The following is a 22,577-nucleotide window of genomic DNA, read 5'->3' as shown; positions in this document are numbered from 1 at the left end:
AGTCTGTTGTAAAGTGTTCAGCTCTTGATTTCAGCTCAGGTCATGATCTCGCAGTTTGTGAGTTTGAGCCCCACATCGTGCTCCACGCTGTCGACAGTACAGAGCCTGCTGGGGATTCTCTCTCTGCCCCGCCCCCACTCTCTTTCTCTCTAAGTAAATAAATAAACTTAAAAAAATAAAATAAAATGGTTCAGCCACTGTGGAAAGTAATATGGCACTTCCTCAAAAACTTCAAAGTAGAGTTAGCATATGATCCAGCAATTCTGTTTCTGGGTATACGCTCAAAAGAAAGCAGGGACTCACACATATATTTGTACACCCGTGTTCATAGCAGCATTATTCACAATAACCAAAAGTGGAAGCAAGTGTCCATCAATAGATGAATGGATAAACAAAACTTGACATATACGTACAATGGAATATTGTTCAGTCTTAAGGGGGAAAGAAAATCTGACACGTAGTAACACGTCTGAACATCATGCTCGGCAAGATAATCCAATCACAAAAGGAAAAATGTTGTATAAGTCTACTTTCATGGGGTACAGAGGAGAGTCCAATTTGTAGAGGCAGAAAGTAGATTGGTGGTTGCCAGGAACTGGGAAGAAGGGGAATTATTTAATGGACATAGTTTCAGTTCTGCAAGATGAAAAGAGTTTTGTGGATGGATGGTGGTGATGGTTGCCCCCAAATGCCACTAAACGGTATACTTAAAACGGTCAAGATGGCATTTAAAGTTATTCGTATTTTGCCACAATTAAAAAAATAGTTCCTTTTCCCATCGTTCATATCAAGTGTGAATCCCTCGGTGCCTAGCATGGCACTGTGCATCTAGTGTGTGCCTCCAGAAATGTGTGAGTGAGTGACGATGCCCGGAGTTGGAAGACACTTGGAAGCCATGTGTGGAACCCTCTACTTGGGGGAAGCATGCCTTCTATAATTTCCACCTTTACCGAGACACCTCCAGGTGTGGGATGCTCACTACCTGTCAACACACCTCACTCCTTTATTGTATGCTTCTTTTTTCATTAGAAAGGTCTTCCTTGTGCTAAGCTGAAATATGACTTTTTGGTAACATCTCCCCATCCCCAGTGGTCCTAGCTCTGCTTTCTGGGCCCAGAAACTAACTCACTTGACTGACCTTATAAAATAATAAATAGGCAGAGTTCTATGTACTAGGGAAGTTAACACTTCACCCCAAATTAATCTTTTCTAACAATGAGACACTCCTTTTCTATTTTAGACACACACTGAACTGTCTCAAAAGGAATATCTGGCACTAATTTCTTCCAGAGACTCACCAAATGGTAACTACATGGAAGCAACAAATGGGTCTGATGGTGTCTACTGGTGGGGCGGGGACTCCAGTAATCTAAGAATGGGAAGTATTTAGCCTGGAGAAGAGACACATCACAGAGGGAGATATTACCTGTCTTAAGGACCGGTCCACAGAAGAGGAGACTTGAGGTAAGTCAATGGAACATCAAATACAGGAAGGTGGACTCAGCTCAGTGATTAAGAAGAGACTCTAGGAACCTGGAGCCTGGGTGGCTCAGCCAGTTGAGCATCCGACTCTTGATTACAGTTCAGGTCACCATCTCATAGTTCACAAGTTTGAGCCCCACATCGAACTCTGCACTGACAGTGTGAAGCCTGCTTGGGATTCTCTGTCTCCCTCTCTCTGCCTCTCCCCTGCTCACACTCTCTCTCTTGCTCAAGAATCAATAAACATTAAAAACAAGAAGACTCTAGAACCTTTCAAGCACGTAGAATAGTGACATATAGTAGGTGCTCAGTAAATTATAGCAATCATTATTATTAATCATCAGCTTGAACTTCATCACCCTTTTGAAATTAGAAAACAGACACACACACACACACAGAGAGTCATATACCACACTGGGCTTCCTGGCATCGTTCATACCTGACATAGAACATTCTAGAAGCATTTCTGTGTTTAACACAGATGCGGATAGCACAGCTACTTAAAATTAAACAACTCTAAAAGCTGTCACTATTGAGGAGGGACTATTCAAGGATCTTTGGTCTCAAACCCAGCTTACTAGAGACTTCCTTCCTTCAAGTCTTCCTGCTGGGCTGCAGTCTACAACAGGGTTCTACCTGCCTCCTTCCAGGGCTGGGATCCTCTGACCTTTCATGTCCTGGCAATGACTTCTATGCATTTTGGCAGTGACTGCCTGAATGTCTGACTCGACCCTGATCTCAGCCTCTCGGGCTTTCTCTCTCCTTTAATTCCGTGGCCAAGGCTTCTGCTGCCCCTTCCCCTCCTGGAGCAACCCGTGCTTTTGAAAAATGACCATGCCGAAGGGGAACTAACACTTACAGCCTGCAGCAGGTCGTGTCAATCTGATTTTTTAAATGACAGAGGAGGTTCGAGGACGTACGTAGCTCATGGTGGCATTGCCACTCTCCGGGATGATCCAAAGATCAAGGAGGAGGAAAGGATCTTCTGAATGTGAGCACATTCACAGACCCAAAGGACGGAGAGGTATTTAAAGTAAACTGGAACAAACCTGCAACATCAGGTGCGTTCTGCCTTCAAAAATAGCTGCCAGTTAGAAAGGGTTATTTACATATTGATTTCATGCTAACTTTGTAATGGAATGTGCTGCCTGCCTGCCTGAGACCTAACAACTGTCATCATAATTTTTTCTAAAAATACAGTCAGAGAAAAACACTCAGTGAACCCTCCACTGGAAAGTGGCTGCGAAAGACCCCAGATCCCAAACCTACTTGACGGACCACCTCCAAGTCTAGGGATACTCAACAACCATAGCTAAGGGAACGTTTCACAGCTACGGCTGGCCTTTCCTTCCTCTAACCAGCCTGCGCTCCTTTTCTTTTTTTTTTTTTTGTATGTCATTCTAGAAAACCTGTCTTGTTCGAAGGTGAAGGAGATGCCTCTCTCTGCAGAGTGCCTTTATGCAAACTCCAGCTGGCCCCTGATCAGAAATAATGGATGACCCAGAGGCCGAGTCGGCCCCACCAGCTCCAATGATCCCTCCTGGGTGCATTCCTGACGCGGTTTCTCCCCACCCGCTCTCTATTCTGCACCAAGGGTTCCCACCTCTCAGGCCTCCTAACAAACAGTGGCTTCCAGCCGTTTCTCACTCCGGATCCTTCCAAACCCTCCAGGTCTGTCCCTATGGAGGCTACGGAGCAGATCCCTGGCGGGGCTGTCATCATATTAGCAATGGAAATGCCTCTTTTTGCCAGGCCTGGTGGAGTTGATTCGGTTGTGATCCCTGGCATATGGATGGCATATTTGCCGCGAGCTAGGTGAGATGAGTCCCAGAAGGCCCGCCACCAGCCCCCGCAGCCGCGTCCCCAGCCGCTCCCTCCCGGGCAGGCGGGCAGTCGTGTGAGCAGTTACAACGGCCAGAACCAGCCGTAACTGCTGCCCACTTTGTCTCCAGCCGGGCCCCCACTGCTGGGGACAAATCTTTCATTCATGAAGAGGAGCTTGTTAGGCCAACTCCGGGGACACTAAAGCCACTTAATTAAATTGTGGAAAGTTGCTCGGCCCTGGTGGGAAATTTGCACACAAAGGCAGGGTGTCTGGCCCTTCCCTTTGCCAACAGGCGCCAAAACAAAACCGTGACCTTACCCGCTCCCCAGGCCCCCCAGCTCTTCGCCTCTGCTCCCAGCGCCCCCTCATTAGAGGGCGTTTGTTAGGGGATGTTTTCCCAGCGATTCTCTGACAGGCCTTTCATTCCTGCCTTGGCAATCAAGGGCGGCAAGTACAGGCTGAGAGCCCTCCAAGGCCTGATTGCTGAAAGAATTTCCAAAAGTAAAGAGTGTAAACAGGTACATTGAAAAAGCCTCTTTTGAACAATTATGTAAACATTCCGAACACTATTTGAAAACTTTCACAGTGGAACTGTCGGATCGGAGCATTCTTGTTTAATGGCGGGGGCACAATGGCTGTTCCAGGGCCTCGCCAGCTCCCTGCAGACCTAGCTCAGGGAGGTGGCTTGGCGGCAACGTGGGGGCTGCGGGATAAAGAAGTCAAGGGATCGCAGCCATGTACAAATGAGTTTCACTGTCAGACCAACAGCCTCTTTCTGTGTGTGTTCTCGCTCCCTCGGCTTCCAGAGGAATCTCCTGGGAACGGGGTGGGTGTATTCTTTCTTCTGATTAGACTTCTCCAGGACCTGGTCCAGTGCTCTGCACTCAGGGTAGGTTGACAATCCTGCGTGCAAGATACATTCCCAGATTCACTTCTGCCTCATTTAAGATATCCTTCAAAGCATCAAGTGATCCTTCCGTAACACCAACCAGAGTTGTTGGCCAAGTTCCCTTCACGGTAGGAATGGCTCCTTGTTCACCTTTCTCCCTTCCCTACTCTAGTTTGCTATCTGTCTCTTTTCCACGCGGCTCAGATTCTCCCGGTTCGCTAACTGCAGCATCAGTGACCTTCCCTGCGTTACGAGGAGTTTAGGCCACACGAGTGAATTGCTGGATCTCGTGCTTTACGGAGACACTGAGGCTTCAGATGACTCGTCATACACATCCTTCCTTGGATCAGCAGAGCCAGTCTCTACCCACTTGGTCCAATCAGCCGTGACCACCAAGCCTTGCAAGGTTTATCTGAGTAACAGCTGTGGTCCTGGAAAGTGGGGGCATGGCCTGTCTTTGTTTTGTATTTTAAAATCTGTTTCTTAGTAGCCTAAATGTTCAATAAAGGGGATTGACTTATCAACACAAAGAAGTCTTATGAATGTGCATTATGAAGGCCAGGCGAAGTCATGGGAAATATTACAGAAATAAAGTGAAAAATCAGGCCACGAAATCATATTCGTACTATACTGGAAAATACAAAAAAAGAAAAAAGCATGCCTGCGTGCAGCAAAGGACTGGAAAGGGCCACGGCGGAATGAAAACACTTGTTCTGGGAAGTAAGAGTACCAGCATGTTTTACTTTGCAAGCCTATCTTTAATGTCATCGCATTGTGTTGTCAAGGCAGGGCCTGGGAATGCTGGAAAGCACCCGTGTACATACAAGGTTGAACATAAAAGGCCACCCCAGTAACCCACAGAGAGATGTACACACCAGCCTGCAGCACTGTGCATCCTTACCAAGGATGTGGATCAGAGCTTCTGAGTAAATTCCTCAGGTCTAAAGAAGGAGCTAAGGCTTGCCTGCTTGCTGAGTCCCCAGGAGGCAGAAACAGAATCGCAACTACAAGATAAATCAGAAATGTAGTTGGTGGAATTGGTGGTACTCAAACAGGGTCAGTAGCAGAGCAGGAGCCAGAGAGAAAAATCCCCTCTCTCCATTTTATGGAGACCCCTGGATACAGAAGGGCTCAAAGAGTGCTGAATATGCCTATCTCACAGGCTTATTCAGTTTGACCCAAGTCAACATTTATTATGCACCTACTCTGTGCCAGGGCCAGTGGTATGTGCTGGGCATACAAAGTCGTGGGATAATTTTGATCCCCCAAAGTTAGTCCACAATGAGGTGGGGGAACCAACATCTTTAAACATGTGCATGAATCAATGGGATTTAGACAAGGGTGCCAATTAGACAATTCAATGGGCAAAGAAATAGTCTTTTTAACAAATGACTCTGGGAACTTGAATATCTACCTGCAGAAGAATGAATCTGGACCCCTACCTCACATCATATAAAAAAATTACCTTGAATCAATCAGACACAAACGTCAGAGCTAAAACTGTACAACTCCTAGAAGAAACCATTGATGTAAATCTTTGTGACCTTGGGTTAGGCAATGGTTTCCTAGATATGACACTAAAAATCACAAACAACAAAAGAAAAAGTAGATAAATTGGACTTGATCAAAATTGGAAACTTCTGTGCTGCAGAGGCACTATCAAGAAAGTAAAAAAAAACAACCCACAGAGTGGATAAAAATATTTGCAAATCTTATATCTGATAAGGATCTAGTACCCAGAATATATAAAGAACACTTACAACCCAACAATCAAAAGGCACACATCCCCATTTTAAAATATACAAAGGACAGACATTTCTCCAAAGAAGATATACAAATGACCAGCAAGCAAATGAAAAGATGCTCAACATCATTAACCATTAAGGAAATGCAAATCAAAACCACAGTGAGACACCGATTCATACCCCCTGGCTATAATCAAGAAGTCAGACAATAAAAAGTGTAAAAAGAGGATGTGGCGAAATTGGAAACCTCATACATTACCGGTAGGAATGTAAAATGGTGTAGCTATTATGGAAAACAGTTTGGTGGTTCCTCAAAAAGTTAGAGTTTACCATACGATCTAGCAATTGCACCCAGGAGAATTGAAAACATGTGTCCACCCAAAAACTTGTACACGAATGCCTGCAGCAGCATTAATTATAGGGGCCAAAAAGTGTAAACAACCCAAATATCCATCATCTGTTGAATGGATAAACAAAATGTGGTCTAACCGTATAACGGAACATTATTCAGCCATAAAAACGGCCGAAATACTGATACATGCTATGGGCAAGACACAAAAGACCACATCCTGGATGCTTCCATCTTAATGAAATGCTCAGAACAGGCAAATCCATAGAAATGTAAAGTAGATTAGCAGTTGCCGTGGGCCGGAGTGAGGGGACGGGGTGATTGCTGAAGGGTACAGGGTTTCTGTTTGCGGTAAGGAAAAGTGTTTTGTCTTTAGATAGTGGTGGCAGTTGTCCAACCTTGTGACTGTACTAAAAACCACTGAATCTTATACTTTAAAAGAATGAATTTTATGATATGTGAATCATACCTCAAGGTTTTTAAAAAGTGTATCTGGAAGGTTCTGTGAACTGTAAAGCACCACACCACACACAGTAAAATTTCTACAGCAGCAGCAAGAGGTATCTCGTGGGACTCCAGGGCCCTCATCAGCCGGACTCTGGAGGCCCCCCTCAGTGTTCGTGTCCGCAGGTCACCGGGAGAGGCTGCCTGCAGGTGACAGCCTCAGGCCTCGGGAGCCTAACCAGGGCTTCCATGCATCCCTGATTTTCCAGTTTCCAGTATTTGCTGGGGCACATGAGTTCTAGATCTGCTGAGCCCCTTTGGGATGGGAGAATGCGGAAATTACAAATGAGCCTGCCTGGAAAGCCAGCACAGGCAAGGAGGCCAAAGGCACTGAGTCAGAAACACAGGGCTCAATCCAGAATTCCAGGAACCCGGTAATGAGCAGGGACCACCCCTCCTCCCAGCATATGCGCGCGCGCGCACACACACACACACACACACACACACTTGATTTCTTTCATCAGATTTGGCCAGATTGTGCCTTGAGATTCTAAGGAAAGTTTCTTCCACTTATTCTCTGTTTCTGCAATAACAACCAGAGTGGGCAAGATCCCTAGACCCCCAGCACAGCCCTGCTAGAGACGTCCTTTTTGTCTCCTGGGCCAGACTTGCTGCAGTGTCTGTCTTGGGGCCACAGGAGCTGGATCTGGTGTCAGACTGTTTCCAGGTCATGGGTCCACTCATGCCCCACTAGATTCCTGAGCCGTATCCCTGAATCCTACTTGAAATGGACCCTGGTTCTCTGTATGAACTAGGTGATGCGACTATCTCCAGGAGCCAACGTATGTTTCCAATGAGTCCAAGGGTCCCAGCACTCTTTAGACATGATCTTCTGAACTCTAGCTTGGCTGGCCAGAGTGGCTGGTACCCAGTGTTCAGAGAGTGGCCTGGGCTTCAGACCATCTCTCCGTTCAGATAATCTCCTGAGCTCTACAAGTCTGTAAGATCAGGCCTCAGGCTATCTCTCTGACATCACACCCTACCCTCCCGCCTTCCTTCATTCCGCTTGGGCCGCACTGGCCTCCCGGGGTCCTTGAGCAAGTCAAGCATGCTCCCACTTCAGGGCCTTTATTCCTGCTCTTCTCTGGCTGGAACAGTTTTCCTCCGGGTCACATGGCAGGTTCCCTCATATCATTTAGCTCTTTGCTCCAAGGTAACCTCCTTACAGAGGTCTTCTCTGACCATCTCTTATGAAATTGCAGCCCTGTCACATTACACCCCCCTATCCTGCTCTACTTTTCCTTCTTTATGTGCTTTGTGTCTGTAGCCCCCTCCAGAATGGAAGCACCGTGAACACTAGACTTTATTTTATTCACTGATTGTATCCTTAGCACCTATGAGTGCCTGGCACTTAGCGGACACTTTATACACATCTGTTGAATGAATGAAGGAATGAAGGAATGACTGAATGAATACATTATCCCATTTGAAGCTCCTTGCAGCTCTGTAAGAAAGGCAGATTACGGGCCTTGTTTTAGCTCTGAAAATTTAAAGCAGAGAGGCAATAAATTACTTGTCTGTGTTCACAGAGAGCTGGGGGTAAGAGAGGGCCTCAGGCATCTCCAAGCCCCTCTTCAAGACTCCAGCCATCCCTCCTGCTCCTTGAGGAATCCTCTATCTGGAGACCTCCTGTAGGGTTTATGTGAGGCCAGCCTGGGGGCAACAGAGGTGCAGGGAGGAGGGGGGTGGGCAGGAGGAGCAGGTCTAAAAGACTGGGATGCTCAGCAATCAAGGGAGGAGCTCAGAAATCTCTCCACACCCTATTCTGTCCAGGAGGCCCTGGGTGTGCCTTCCACCACTGCAAAGCCCTTACTAGAGACTTCTCTGGAGACTCCCGGGGGTGTGCTCTGCCTTGCTGGTTCTGAAGTAGGTCAGTCTTCAGAAATTCCTGGGTGGGTAGCTGGAAGAGAGCCCATGTTCTAGACTCAGCCTCACCACCGTCTTCCACTTAGGACAACAGGGTGTGGGAGTCTGTCCCATTGCCTTAGAAAGGGGAGGAAGTGCGGGTGTGAAGCATGCTGTACATGATCATGTGGCATGACGCGACCCCGCTTTCATTCGGAGGCAGGGCTGGGAGGGAGGGAAGAGCACTCGGTTGAGAGTTTTGAGTCTCTTTGGAGTACCAGTCCTCATCACTCGGAGCTCCGTGATGGACAAAACTCCTCCTTGCTCTGAGCCTTGATTTTCTCATCCATTCAATGGAACTAATAAACCCCACCTTACAGGGATACTGTGAGGATTCAGGGACACAAGCACTGTCGCTGAAGGTCAATGTGGTCTGTGAGAGTGTGATACATTTTGTGCTCGTGGCAAATCTAGGAAATCACATGAATGACGAGAGAAAAGAAATCTAACCAATCAAACTTGAGAACATTCACTCCCTGTGCCTCCATTTTCTCATCTGCAAAGTGGGGGTAATAATAGGACTTATCACATAGGATTGCTGGAAAATGAAATCTATAGAAATTGCTCAGAACCCTGCCTGGTCTATGGAGAGCTCTTAATGGAGGTTAGTTACTATCATTGTTGCTATTATTATGAATGTCACGTATCAGTACTATGGTCTGCAAATAATGAAATATCAACTAGGAGGTGTTGATACACCTGCCTCCATTTGGGCAATGTCCATTTTCCATTGCACATCTACTCTCCATCCTGGGGTCCCTGTTAAGGGGGAATCACTCACTTGTGCCTGAACATGCATTTTAGCCAAAAAAAAAAAAAAAAAAAAAAAAATGGCTTTAGCTCTTCTACACAAAAAAAGCATTTAAGAGGTAAAATATTATCTTGCCTTGCCATGACAAAAGTTTGTCAATTTGCATCTCTGTGTGAATTAGTAAGGAAGTAGGAAGCTGTGAAATAATTGGTTTAATAAAAATTAACTACCCATGAGGTGCCCAACCTAGAAATTCCAGTGGTCCTTGCAGGAAAAGGCAAATGTCTGTACCCACGGGTTGCTTTTAACTACAGAAGAGGGCCAGATATATTCTTCATGCATCGGCAGGTAGATGCAGATACAAGCAGGCAGATTGCAGTTCAGTATTAAAAAACACTTTCCACCAAAAGAGCTGCCTGGAAATGAAATAGCCTGACTCAGGAGGAAAGGTGTTCCCTGTCACTGGATGTGATCAAATGGAGGTCCCTGCTGCCGAGATTAATTCATTGGGAAAGGTCTGAGTTACATTACTCTTAAGGTCCCTTCCAATTCTAAGATTCCATGACTCTTTAAGTGTATGAATTGCCGAGGCAGGAGAAAAGGAAGCCATACTCACCTGAATCTCAGCTCGTGATTATGTACACAGAAAACCAAAAAGGGCTCAACGGTTGCCTTTGGCCACCTCCACTGCACCAGCCAAGGGAATACAAAGACCTTTCTGCTTTCCCCTCCATTCCTGGGATAACAGTCTGGTCCCTCTCCCATAGCATCCACCGTAACCAGTACACTCCACTGTGAACCGGCTACAGGTGAGGACGAAGAGGGCCACTGTCTTGCTACTCAGCTCAGCTTGTCGCAGCTTCATTCATTTGGCAAATGCTTATTGAGCACCTATTTTCTGCAGTGCTGAGCGCTGGTGATACAGAGGCAAGTAAGTATGGTCCCTGTCCTTAGGAAACCGAGAGGCTAGTGCAGCATTCATAGAAGTCAACGAGTATTGGAATACCATGTAATAGGGGCAGATGAAGAGTGTGCCAGGAGGGTGTCTAATCTAAAAGCCTCCCTGGAGGAGATGACACAGGCTGGATTTCAGAGGTCACAGAGACCTCTGCTGACCAATGCTGTCCAGTAGAATTTTCTCCAATGATGGCAATATTCCAATATGGTAGTTACCAGCTGCATGTGTCTGTGGAGCCCTGGAAATGTAGGTGATGTGACTGAGGACTGAGCTTTTAATCTTATTAATATTAGAATGTGACAAGATTGGACAGGATAAGCAAACGGCCAGAGAAGGCTGTGAATGCCATGACATGGAATTTCAAGGGAATGGGATTAGGGACAAGGCCCCTTAGAGCACATGTATGGGACCAACAGGAGAGAGCAGAGAAAGGAGCCCTGGAGAAGGCTGACATTTAAAGGGTGAACTAAGAAAATCAGAGAAGCAAAAAGAAATCTAGAAGATTAGTGTCACCAAAACAGGGAAGAGAGCGTTTCTAAGGAGGGGTAGTCAAGAATGTCAAATGCCATAGGCACTAAAAAGATGACAGTGAATCTGGCAACCAGGGTACTGGGGGTATGGAGAGGTGGATTTAATGGGGTCTTGGGGGGCTTCGCACCCATCTGGATTTGGCAGTTGGGGTCTGTTCCTCCCTGAGATAACCTACTCCCTAGAGACCTGGGGCCCTGGGTTTTTAAACATAGTGGAGTTTTAAGCCTTTTGGAGTCACAAATGTCTTTGACAATCTAATGAAAACTATGCCTTCTCACTCCAGAAAAATTCACCCCCACAGAAAATGTTGCATCTCATTTCGGGGACCTCCTGAAGCTCAGCCGTGGACCCCCAGGTTGGAAAAAGTCTAAATGACTTCATTCTTATTTGCTGAGTTCTGGCTGCAGATATCTGAGTTGTGACCAAATCATCTGCTCCACGGGAATGTAAATTTAGATAGAAACCCAGTTCCTCTATCCCTGTGGCCCCCCAGCCTCTGCTCAGGCTGGGTCCATTCACATTTCCGGATGTATTGTCCTGCTGCCTGTCAATCAACTCCAAACCCTCTCTCAAATTAGCATGTCTAAAGCCGCCCCTTGGCAGCCTAGGCCTTGAGATGAGTTAACTAGTGTTTCCCAGGGTCCTCAGCCTTGAATACAAAGGGGTCACAAATGCAGTTATAAAACTGCCTGCCACTCCCCCACAATGCCAGTGGGGCTGAGTGGGCTGTACTTCCCCCACCCCCTCTGAATCTTGCCCCAGCCCCAGCGTTGGCACCTTCCCTTCCCATTGCAAGTCTTGGCTCACGGACCCTTTATGGCCCACTTTTCTAGTTCTTGAACATACCTAGGAATAGCTAAATTAGCTGAAGTTCCAAGCCTTGTCCCAATTTAAAACCCAGATATGGTTTGGGCCATTCCTAAAGAAGGAACATGACATCAATGTGTGTTCTCAGGAGAAAAGAGAGAGAACAGGTGGAGATATGGAATGAAAGAAGGAAGAAAGGAAGAATCACTCTGTCTTTCTATCTTAGACTCTCTTTTTTCTAAGTTTACTTATTTATTTTGAGATGGAGAATACAAGCGGGGGAGGGGCAGAGAGAGAGAGAGAGGGAGAGAGAGAGAATCCCAGGCAGGCTCTGCACTGTCAGCACAGAGCTGGACATGGGGCTCGATCTCATGAACCATGAGATCATGACCTAAGCCGAAATCAAGCGTTGGACGCTTAACCAACTGGGTCACCCAGGTGCCCCGATATCTAAGGTTAAGTCAACCTTAGTTGTAAAACCATGACAGAGTAGGATACAACAGTTACCAACACCCACTGACATACTACTGCAGCAACGACTAACAGGACAGTAGTTAACAGTAACAGTAATAACAACAATAGGCTCTCATGTTACTGTTCTTGAAGCAATTTCCCCAAAATGCCTCTCAGCCAGATGATTGTCCCCTGGGAGAGCTAAAGCGAATGGCCACCCCAGCAAGCTTGGCTACTGCTCCTGAAAGCTTGGGAAAGCCAGCAAACTTCCCCACTAACCCACCCCAAACACATTCACATGTTAATTCCAGAATGCTGTCTGTTACAATTTACAGTACATCAATCCGGGATGGAGCTCCCCAGACGGTGCTGGCTGTTCTGAGCTGCAAGAAGTTCGATATGGCCCTTTAGATTTCACAGACACCCTGTCCAAGTACAAACACACACTCACACACGCACAGGCTCACACGCACGCCCACTCTTTCAGCAGCCTGCGTGGTACGTGCAGTCAGAAGCCATGTGGGAAACGTGCAATCACACCTCGCTTTCAGAGGCAGGGAAATCTTTCTTGGTTTGGGAACTGCAACAGTTTGCATGTTGAGAGTGCACAGGGGGTTTCCAAGGATCCCGCGTGGAGTTTGGTGCTCTGGCACAGTTACCTACTTCCCACTTTGCCAGATCCTTTCTGGAGGCACCCTCCCCCCAACAACCCCACACAGCCTGGGGAAGGCCCTCCATAGAGCATGATGTAAATGTGGTTCTTGTCAGTTTTCTCAAAGATAATGCATTGGTTCGCTCAACATTTGACAGTTTACCCAGATTATTGATACCTCCCAGAAGCACTGGGAGAGTTCCCAAACAGGAATTACTGACCGTATTTTACGGGGGAGGAAAGTGATGTACGAAGAGTTCAAATGACTTGCTCAAGGTCACCGTGGTAATAAGTGTTAAAAGGAAAAATTCGGGGCACCTGGGTGGCTCAGTTAAGCATCCGACTCTTGGTTTCAGCTCAGGTCATGATCTCATGGTTTGTGGGCTCGAGCCCCACACTGGGCTTTGCATCTCTGTCTCCCTTTCTCTCTCCCCTCCATTTGTGTGTGCTCTCTCTCTCTCTCTCTCTCAAAAATAAACAAACATTTTTTTTAAAAGTTTATTTATTTTTGAGACAGAGAGAGACAGAGCATGAATGGGAGAGGAGCAGAGAGAGAGAGGGAGACACAGAATCCAAAGCAGGCTCCAGGCTCTGAGCTGTCAGCACAGAGCCCAATGTGGGGCTCGAACTCACGGACCATGAGATCGTGACCTGAGCCAAAGTCGGACGCTTAACCGACTGAGCCACCCAGGGGCCCCTAAACAAATTTTTTTAAAAAAGGAAAAATTTTCTGATACTTGTTGGCAAACAACAACAACAACAACAGTAAAAAGGACTTTATTCAATACTATTGCAATAGGAGCTAGAGGTAGGGCTTAATTCCAAACACAGCAAAGGCAACTGGGGATTTATAGCCAAGGAGCAGAGTGAGGGAGTCAGTGGGTGGGAAATCACTAAGAGGAGACACAAGGGCAGGGGATCCTCACCAAATGCAGGCCAAGGGCTTAGATGGCAAATGGTGGGAGATAAAAAGCTTGACCAGCTATCAAGGGTGGAGAATTCTCTCTAAATTGACTTAGCAGGATTCTTGCAAAGCTTCAGCTATTCAGGGACAGATCTAGAAAGCCAAGGTCAAGACCTAGTCAAAAAGAAGGCTCAGAGGAACCTGAATAAAGTTTGCTCAAGGACAGAGTCCTTGTCATAAGGGGCAGGCTAAGGCCAAAACTCTGGCTTGGAGGTCAGGGCCTTTCCCCTGAGCTGCCCTTATAAAAATCATAATCTCAACTTATCCCTACATTTATTACTAACTTTACGGCCTGTGAAGTTACATACAGAATTCCATATAATGCTTCATTCCACTCCTTGAATGAATACTAAGAGTTTGTAATGTTTTCAATTTATTGATTATGAATTTTCCTTGTCCTTCCAACACTAAGAATTAAGAAACTATTAGTTGGAAGTAAATGTTTAAGGCAATACTGATTGATAAAATGCCTTTGGGGAGAAATGATGGTGGACCTTGGGTGTCAGCTCTTGATTCATACAACCTTGAGCAATTCTCTTCCTGTAAATGAGAAAGATGTACAGCCTTGAGGGTTCTAGAGTCCCAGTGCTTATGCTAGAATCCCAGCTCTACCACTGCCTAGCTGTGTGACCTTGGACAAGATCCCTGACAGCAATTAGCTTCCGTTTCCTCACCTGTAAAATGAGAAGAATGGTGATACTCTGTCATGGGGGTTGTGAGGATTGACATGATCTATTTGAGGGACATAGCACAGTCCCTTTCTAATAGTTTCTGTTCCGGAGCCATCAGCTCTTATGACCTCAGTGTTCTTATGTGTAAAATGGAGATAATAACACCTCTCTTGTGGGATTTTTAGCCTGTGGACACATCACATGGGATAAAGTTACTTCTAAGTGCTGAGAGAGTGGTTGAACTAGTTGTTTGATCTGGAAATGGTAAGATATTCCATGAGCTTCAAGGGTATCCATTATTGCTGCTCACTGAGTCACAAGCAGGGAGAGTACAGGGCAAGGGGAGAGCCTTTATGGGTTCTGGATGGAGTGGCATGGTGGCGGGTGATGGCTGGTTCTAGATGGTAGGACATATGACAATATCCCCCAGGTAGAGATCCACAACTCAGATGGAGGAAGCACTCTGGGCAGGGACCTGTGCCCCCCCCCCCCAGTCAGTCAGCAGCTGGAAATTGGTTATTTTAGGATAATCCCACTGGGAGCTCAGAAAGGATCTTCACTGCCCTCCTGGGACTGGAGGATTATTAGGTTAACCCATATGAAATTGCCAATATTCAACTGTTTGCAACCTGCAAAAACAGCAACTTCATATGATTCGACATCATATTAACCTCTTCCCTGTGAATTCATTTGTCTGTACCATTTTATTTGCAGACCAGTGCCCATAATTGAATGATTCACGGGCTCCTTTTTCATTCCACATACATTTCCTATCATCTGATGTGTAGGCTGGTGTGTGTGGAGTTAAGGGACAACCATTGTCTGTCTCTCTTGCTTGTCTGAATCCTGGACCGATTGAAAGAGACCCAGTCAGGCAAGGGTTGGGGGGGGTGGGGCACGGATACTGAAATGTTGGCTTGACTACTGGTGAGATCAGTTCTGGAGGGTGTGACTTGTCTCGAGGTGACAAAGGGCTTTTCCCATATTGAACCCCTGCATTGGGCAGATGACCCACTCAGTCACAAGGATAGCTGGAAAACTGTCTGGCCTTTAGTTCTAGGACTGTCCATGCACGGTTGTCTGCTCAGACAGCTCGGGGTTCCTCTTCCAAACTCGCCAATCAGTTCATCATCCTCCAGGGACAAAGTGAGTAATGTCAGTTCAAGGCAAGGATAGGACTTGCCATCCTTCTCCATGGAAATTAAGCCCACAAATAGTAACAGCAGGTAAAAAAGAAACATACACACAAGCAAAACCCCAGTTATTAAAGGCCTGCCTGTGGTGTAGGCGACTTTATTAAAGGTTTTGAGGTCAAGGAAATGGGCTTATATCTCAGCAAAGCTAACAAATTATAATCTGTTACTAAAGATCTTTTTCTTGGGGTGCCTGGTGGCTCAGTTGGTTGGGCATCCAACTCTTAATTTCAGCTCAGGTTGTGACCTTGCAGTTCGTGAGTTCAAGCCCCGCATGGGGCTCACAGCTGACAGTGCTGAGCCTGCTTGGGATTCTCTATCTCTCTCCCCTCCTCTTTGCCCCTCCCCTGCTGGCATTCTCTGTCTCTCTCTCTCTCTCTCTCTCTCTCCCTTTTCCTCTCCCTCTCTCTCCCCCTCAAAATAAATAAATAAACTTAAAAAAAGAACTATTTCTTAATAGACTGCCACTTAGTTCCATTGTCCCTTTTCTCCTCTCCCACCCCACCCTGCTTTTTCTACCTCTTGGGAGCATCCCCCCTCCCTTTCTCCCATTTTATTATGTAGAAAATTAAGGCTCTTTTCAACTTGCACCCCCAATTTCAGCTGAGATACTTCTTTGCATATATTTTTCTATCTGCAGAGGATATACCTCTTTCTGCAATATAGGAGCAGCTAACCTAAGAGAACACAAATAATTCTTCCTGAAAACTCCAGATCACTGTATTACACCCTATCCTTCCTGCCACAAAATAAACACCTAAAAAAATAATTCTCAATTATGCCATTTGGTAGGTATGGAGTTTCTCCCCAAAATGTCTTTTCTAATACAATTATTCTAAGCATTAACCCCAGTGAAGCTTTGCGTTTAAAGACGCAACACTAGGTACACCGTCTGCTCTCCAAAGTTAATGCTGATACATTAAGCTTCGCGATACAGGCATAACTTAGTCTCAGTCCAAATTATTGATTGCCATTCCCCCTCTTCCTCTTAAATTAAGAAAAAATGAAGGAAAGCTAAGAAATTAAGAGGAATCACTGATGACTCTCCTTAAATAAAAGGATCCTTTCTAGTAATCAACTTTGAGGAATTATGGCTTCTTATCCAATGATTAATCATACATATGACAGATGTGGGGAGAAATGTAAATTTAAGGAAAAGCACATTTTGATCGGATTCTAAAAACCTATCTCGAGCATGCAATCAATAGCACAATTCTCCTAGATGGTCACCTGTAATCCTAAGTATCAGGATAATAAAATGTAGAATTAGGAGGATGCTTTAGAAACCATGAGATGCTCCCACCTTGTTAAGACCTAGTTCAAATGGCTCACCCACAGCTGCCCAGGAAGTGAGAGGCAGAGTGGAGACTAGAACCCAGATCTCCTCCACTCCCCACCCTCTGCCCTTCCCCTTTTCATGCCTGTTGTTAGGTTCTACTTTAAAACCATCAGAATATCCGAGCAGAGATTGGGGTTTTTGTCTTGCCTCATGCTCTATGATAATGAAATTCTAATTGGTAACTTAAAAGGACACTTAGGAATAAAACCCTACAAAGCATTCGGAGCAGGTGAGCTTGGAAACTTGACGATATTCCTCCCATCCACCCAAGAAGCTGTGCTTCCCCTCTAGAGATGGCCACACAGCCATCCCTACCTTGCTGGTATTAGAAGTGCCTCTGTGCTAAGACCTCCTGCTTCCTTAGTTGTGTGTCCTTCCAAAAGGACCACCAGCCCATCTCTCTCAAAGCATCACCCTATTTGCACCTGTTTGAGAGGGGGCAGGTTTACACTTCAATGAAATGTGCACTCCTGCCTCATTACAGCAGCAACTGGGTAAGACCTGGGGTGTTTCTGACCTTTGTGCTGGAGATAATGTGCTTACTTCACTCACTACAGGACCATAAAAACACGACACAGTGTGCACGACACCAGCTTCCTTAGTCCTTTTAATCGATGTCCGACCCTGATGCTCTTAAAATAAATATTAACCTATTCTCTGAGCTCTCTTAGCTCTTAGCTCTCTGAGCTCATTTGTATATTTGCTCTCAGAGATACAATATATATGGGGCAGAAATGAGACCCAATGACTACAGTCCACGTATATCCTGTTAATAGTCTACAGAACCCAAATGCCACCAGATGCATCCCATTCAACTTTGGAATCAGGGTCAAGAGTTATTCTTTTCAAATTAGAAGAGGGGAGATAGAGTGAGGAGGGGTGTGTTTTGCCCGAGGTGGTCTCTGCAGAGCGGACGCCTGAAAACCTGCGTTGGAAGCCCAGCGTTCTGTTCCCGATTTAGTACTGCAGAACCAAGAGACTTCTCATCCCCACGGGTGTCCCCAGACACTGGCTCTGCTGTTATCATGACTTGGGGAGGAGGGGGTGGGGATGAAGGAGGATGTCACAGACAGTTGTCAAAGGGATAAAGAGTTATACTTTGGGAACAAACACCTTGACTTTGCTGAGGCATAAACTTCACAGTGGGAAACCATTATTTCAGTGACAAAGCTTTGTGCGGTTGACATTATCTCTTAATTATCTGCATAAGAATGCATTTGTCAAGTTTCAGGAGATGGGATTGATAACAATAAACTTGCATTTCTGCACAATATTTGAAGTCTGAAGGCGGAAGCAGCCCAACACACGAGGAAAGAACTGGAGGCGGCTGTCTGGTCTGCAACCCCATAACCATCACAAAGCCTTGTGACCCACGTGGCCCAACCAGACCACCAGGCTGTGTCCAGCTTCTGGGGCCACAAGGCAAGATTCCTGGAATGTCTTGGCCTAAATGTTCCATGTCTTGGGAAGACACCATTCATCACTGTATCCCAAAACACAGAATCGGTCTGGTTCCCAGCCATGTACACCACAGTTCCTACCCTGGGTGATAATCATGGAGTATTTCACTCTTAGTTACTTCCTGGCCTAGTTAGCCGGGGCAGCAGGATCCCAGCTCCTTCCACCCCATTCTTCCTCCCCAAGATGGCTCTAGCTGCTCTGTAAACACCCGCGGCGAAAAATCTTCAGGGTACTGAGGTGCCTTTCCTGAAGTATATTCACCAGAGCAAGATCCTGCTGTGGTCAGAAACACAGAAGAGCTCTGGTTGGATGACCTGACTCTGATGATATATATTTTTTTAATGTTTACTTACTTTTGAGAGAGAGAGTACAAGCAGGGGAGGTGCAGAGAGAGAGAGGGACAGAGGATCCAGAGCAAGCTCTGCTCTGATGGCAGAGAGCTGATGCAGGGCTCCAACTCCCGAACCTCGAGATCATGACCTGAGTCAAATGTCCGACATCCAACCGACTGAGCCACCCAGGCACCCCTCAACCTGACAATACTTTAATTCTTTAAGTCATTGACAATAATTTAATTGTCAGATAAATATAGCTCCTTTTATAACTCCTTAAGACATATTTGATCTTTTCCCTGCCAGGAAGTTTAGAAGACACTCCCTCAAGGGGCTGAACCCTGCAATATTTCAGGATCTCCACCCAAAGGACAGTGAGGCTCATATGCCTGTATCCAGTAATCTGCTCTGATATTCCAGAGTTTTCAGGTTGGGTGTGCGGGTTAGTGTCCCAACATGATCCTTATTATAGGAAGCCAAGGACAGAAGCTTTGAGAATACCAGCATTTAAAGGATGGGAGGTGGGGACAGAGAAGGAATCTACAGGAGACTGGGAAAGAAAACCAGGCTGCCCACATCGGCCCCTCCTTGCCTGGGTCAGAGAGAGCATCTAGGAGACCCGGAAACTGACTGTAACAGGCCATGGCAGGGTGGCCTCCAACTTGTTTACACCTGCCTGTACCCACAGCCTTGAGTGGTTCCCTACCACATGACTCAGGCCTCGCCCATGTGACTCGCATTGGCCAAAGGGACAATAACTAACATGATGCCAGCTGAGACTTGAAAAGTGCTTGCACTTGGAGCCCTGTGGCTGCCACCTGGGAAAACACCCTGACTAGCCTGCTGGGTGATGAGAGGCACACGGCCCCTCCTCCACAGCTAACAACCTGCAGACCCCTAGACTCCTAAATGAGCCCATCCTCGTTCAACCATAGCCAGCCTACCGCTGACGCGCTGACGGCCCCTGCATGAGTGAGCTCAGCGGGGATCAGCCTAACAGCCCGGACCAAAAGAACCATACTGAGTGGTTTGTTTTGCATCCACAGATAATAATTGATACACTGACAAGATGAATTCAGATTAGAGATCCCAAGCGTGATCCCAAGTTAATTTTATGTGTCAACTTGACTGGGCCACGGGGTGCCCAGAGATTTGGTCAAACATTATATTCTGGGTGTGTCTGTGAGGGTCTTTCTGGAAGCGATTAACATTCAGATTGGTAGACTGGGTAGAGCAGATTGCCCTGTCCCAGGTGGGAGGGCCTCATCCAATCCACTGAAGACCTGAATACAAGAGAAAAGCCGAGTAAGAGGGAACTTGGCCTGCCTCGGTGCTGAGCTGGGACGCTGGCCTTTTCCCGCCCTCAGACTCGAACCCTTACCATGGGCTTTCCTGGTTTTAGTTGGACTGGGATTCACACCACCAGCTCTCCTGGGTCTCCAGTTTGCTGGTTGCAGATCTTGAGACTTCTCAGCCTCCATAATCATGTGATCCAATCCCTACTAATCAGTCTCTCGATACAGATAGACGGATAGACAGACAGAAATATACATAAAGATTATTATAGGTTACAAATATTTTTATAACAATCAATGTATATATAATATCATATACTTATTATATAAGCATATATAATATAAGATCTAATAAATATATAAATCTTATTGGCTCTGTTTCTCTGGAGAACCCTGACCAGTACCCCTCCCATTTCCTGATAACCAGTGTTCTTTACTCAGGGCTGTTCCAGGAACACACACTTCTCTCCCTTCCCCAGAGGTGGCTGAGACAGTCTGCAGGTGGGACTGGAGCCTTCCAGACTCCTTTGTTCTAATTGCAATCAGCAGTGACTTTCCACTCACTGGTGTCACCCATTAGCTCCTCTGCTCCCCCTCTGCCGTGGGAGTACAGCCTTCACCCTAGAAATGCCTCCCTCCCCTGTGGAGGGAAGAAGGACGAAAGAAGGAAGGTTAGGTCTGATTTATGTTGCACAGGGGCCATTCTTTTTCCTCTCATTCTTCCCCCACAGAACTGAATCCAAAATAAATGAACAGACTTACCCGTTCCTTAGTTTTAATGGAACTAATTATCTGATTGCAGAGTCCCAACTTCTGTGACTGCTTCCATTCTGGCTAGCGTTAGATTGCATTACTATTTTCATTTGTTTTCATTATTATTAGCTTTTAGCAATGAAATGGAGTTAAAATTATTACAGTTTGTAACATGCTTTTTGTACTAATAATTCAAGTACTTTTGAGTAGGAGCTGAGAGCATTAATTTGTCAATCACTTCTGCTTTGTATCTAGTCCTACTTTAAATAGACTAAACAAAAGAAATGAACACTATATATTTCCCCAAGGGATAGAACTTGTAAACATTCAGATATGTTAGGCTTTCATGAAATTATAAACTGTAATTCCAAGGTATATTGCACAAATAATAGGGTATTTCAAAATCAGTGCAGCTGACACACGAAAGCTTCAACTCTGGTTCACATAATAACACAGGGCAGCCGCCTGTGCTCAGAGTCTACTAACCTAGCCAGGATCCAAGGTGAAGGTGAATAAATGCAAACATTTTTGGAGGTTGAGCAGAAGGCCCTCAAGAAGCTCTGAGTCAGGGACCTACGCATTATGGAAAATGAGAGCCTTTTCCAGCTTCTATGCCCACTCAATCGGAAGCAACATTTGAAAAACAACAACAAAATGGGGATAGCCTGAACTACCACTAAGAAATGCCGCATTAATTCTCCCAGGAGTGTTTACAACAAAGAGAAAAGGAAGGACGATCCAGAGCTAGAAATACATGTGGGGTTGTAACTGTGCGTAAATGCGAAACAACCTCTCTATTAAACGTGTTGGAAAAGATCAGCTTGTATCAGTGGAATGCCTGAGATTACAGGATGGTTCTTAAATAAAGAAATGCTGTCTTACTACCTTAAAATACATGTAGCACTCAATTGGATTAGGGCAGTATTAGTTCTCTGGGACCCAATTTAATGAATGAATAGGAATGACTCATAATTATCAAATCAATTGTCTCATGTAACTGTGTCTTTGGGGTAGTCTTGAAAACAGGTTAGTCCCTTAACTAGGTTGAGTGCGCTCTCTGAAAATCTTGTGTATCTTTCTTACTTGAAGCTTTCTCCCCACCCCAAAGCAAAGGAAACCTGTAACTCGGCTCCATTGTCAATGGTTACAGTTCCTGGTCCGGAAGGATTCCCACAGAACGGGGCATACGGTAGGCTTGTTCTGGTCCCAGGATTGTCTGGCAAGAGGGGAGCACAAGTGGGATAGTGGAAAGGTCCATTTGTGCAGATTTGACTCCTGCTTTTTTTTTAAAGTAGTCTCTATGCCCAACATGGGACTTGAACTCAGGACCCCGAGATCAGGAGTCCATGCTCCACCGACTGAGTCAACCAGACACCTGCTTCTCATTGTTTTTATGCCAACTTTTTATCCCGCCTGAGAAAAGCCAGAATGTTAAGCTTGGCCCCTAAAATTAAACACTTCCAAGAAAACATGGGAGTTGGTATGTTACTGGGTTTCACTCCTACTGCTTAAGACTGTGATTTGGATAATCTCATAGTTCTGACAAGAATATATTTTGTCATTAGTAAGAGGCTGCACGGCACCTGTTCACTAAACCAGGGCTGGTTTTCAAGTCTGGGTATTCTTTGGCAGAAGAGACCTTGGAAATTGACCAATTGGTTAATCCTGTTGACTCTCTGAGTCTGCCCCCCCTCTCCCCACGTGCCCTGCCCCCCACT

The sequence above is a fragment of the Panthera uncia genome (assembly GCF_023721935.1).
Source record: "Panthera uncia isolate 11264 chromosome C1 unlocalized genomic scaffold, Puncia_PCG_1.0 HiC_scaffold_4, whole genome shotgun sequence".
Taxonomy (NCBI): Eukaryota; Metazoa; Chordata; class Mammalia; order Carnivora; family Felidae; genus Panthera; species Panthera uncia.
The sequence above is the reverse complement of the archived record's forward strand: the minus strand, read 5'-3'. Positions refer to the sequence as shown.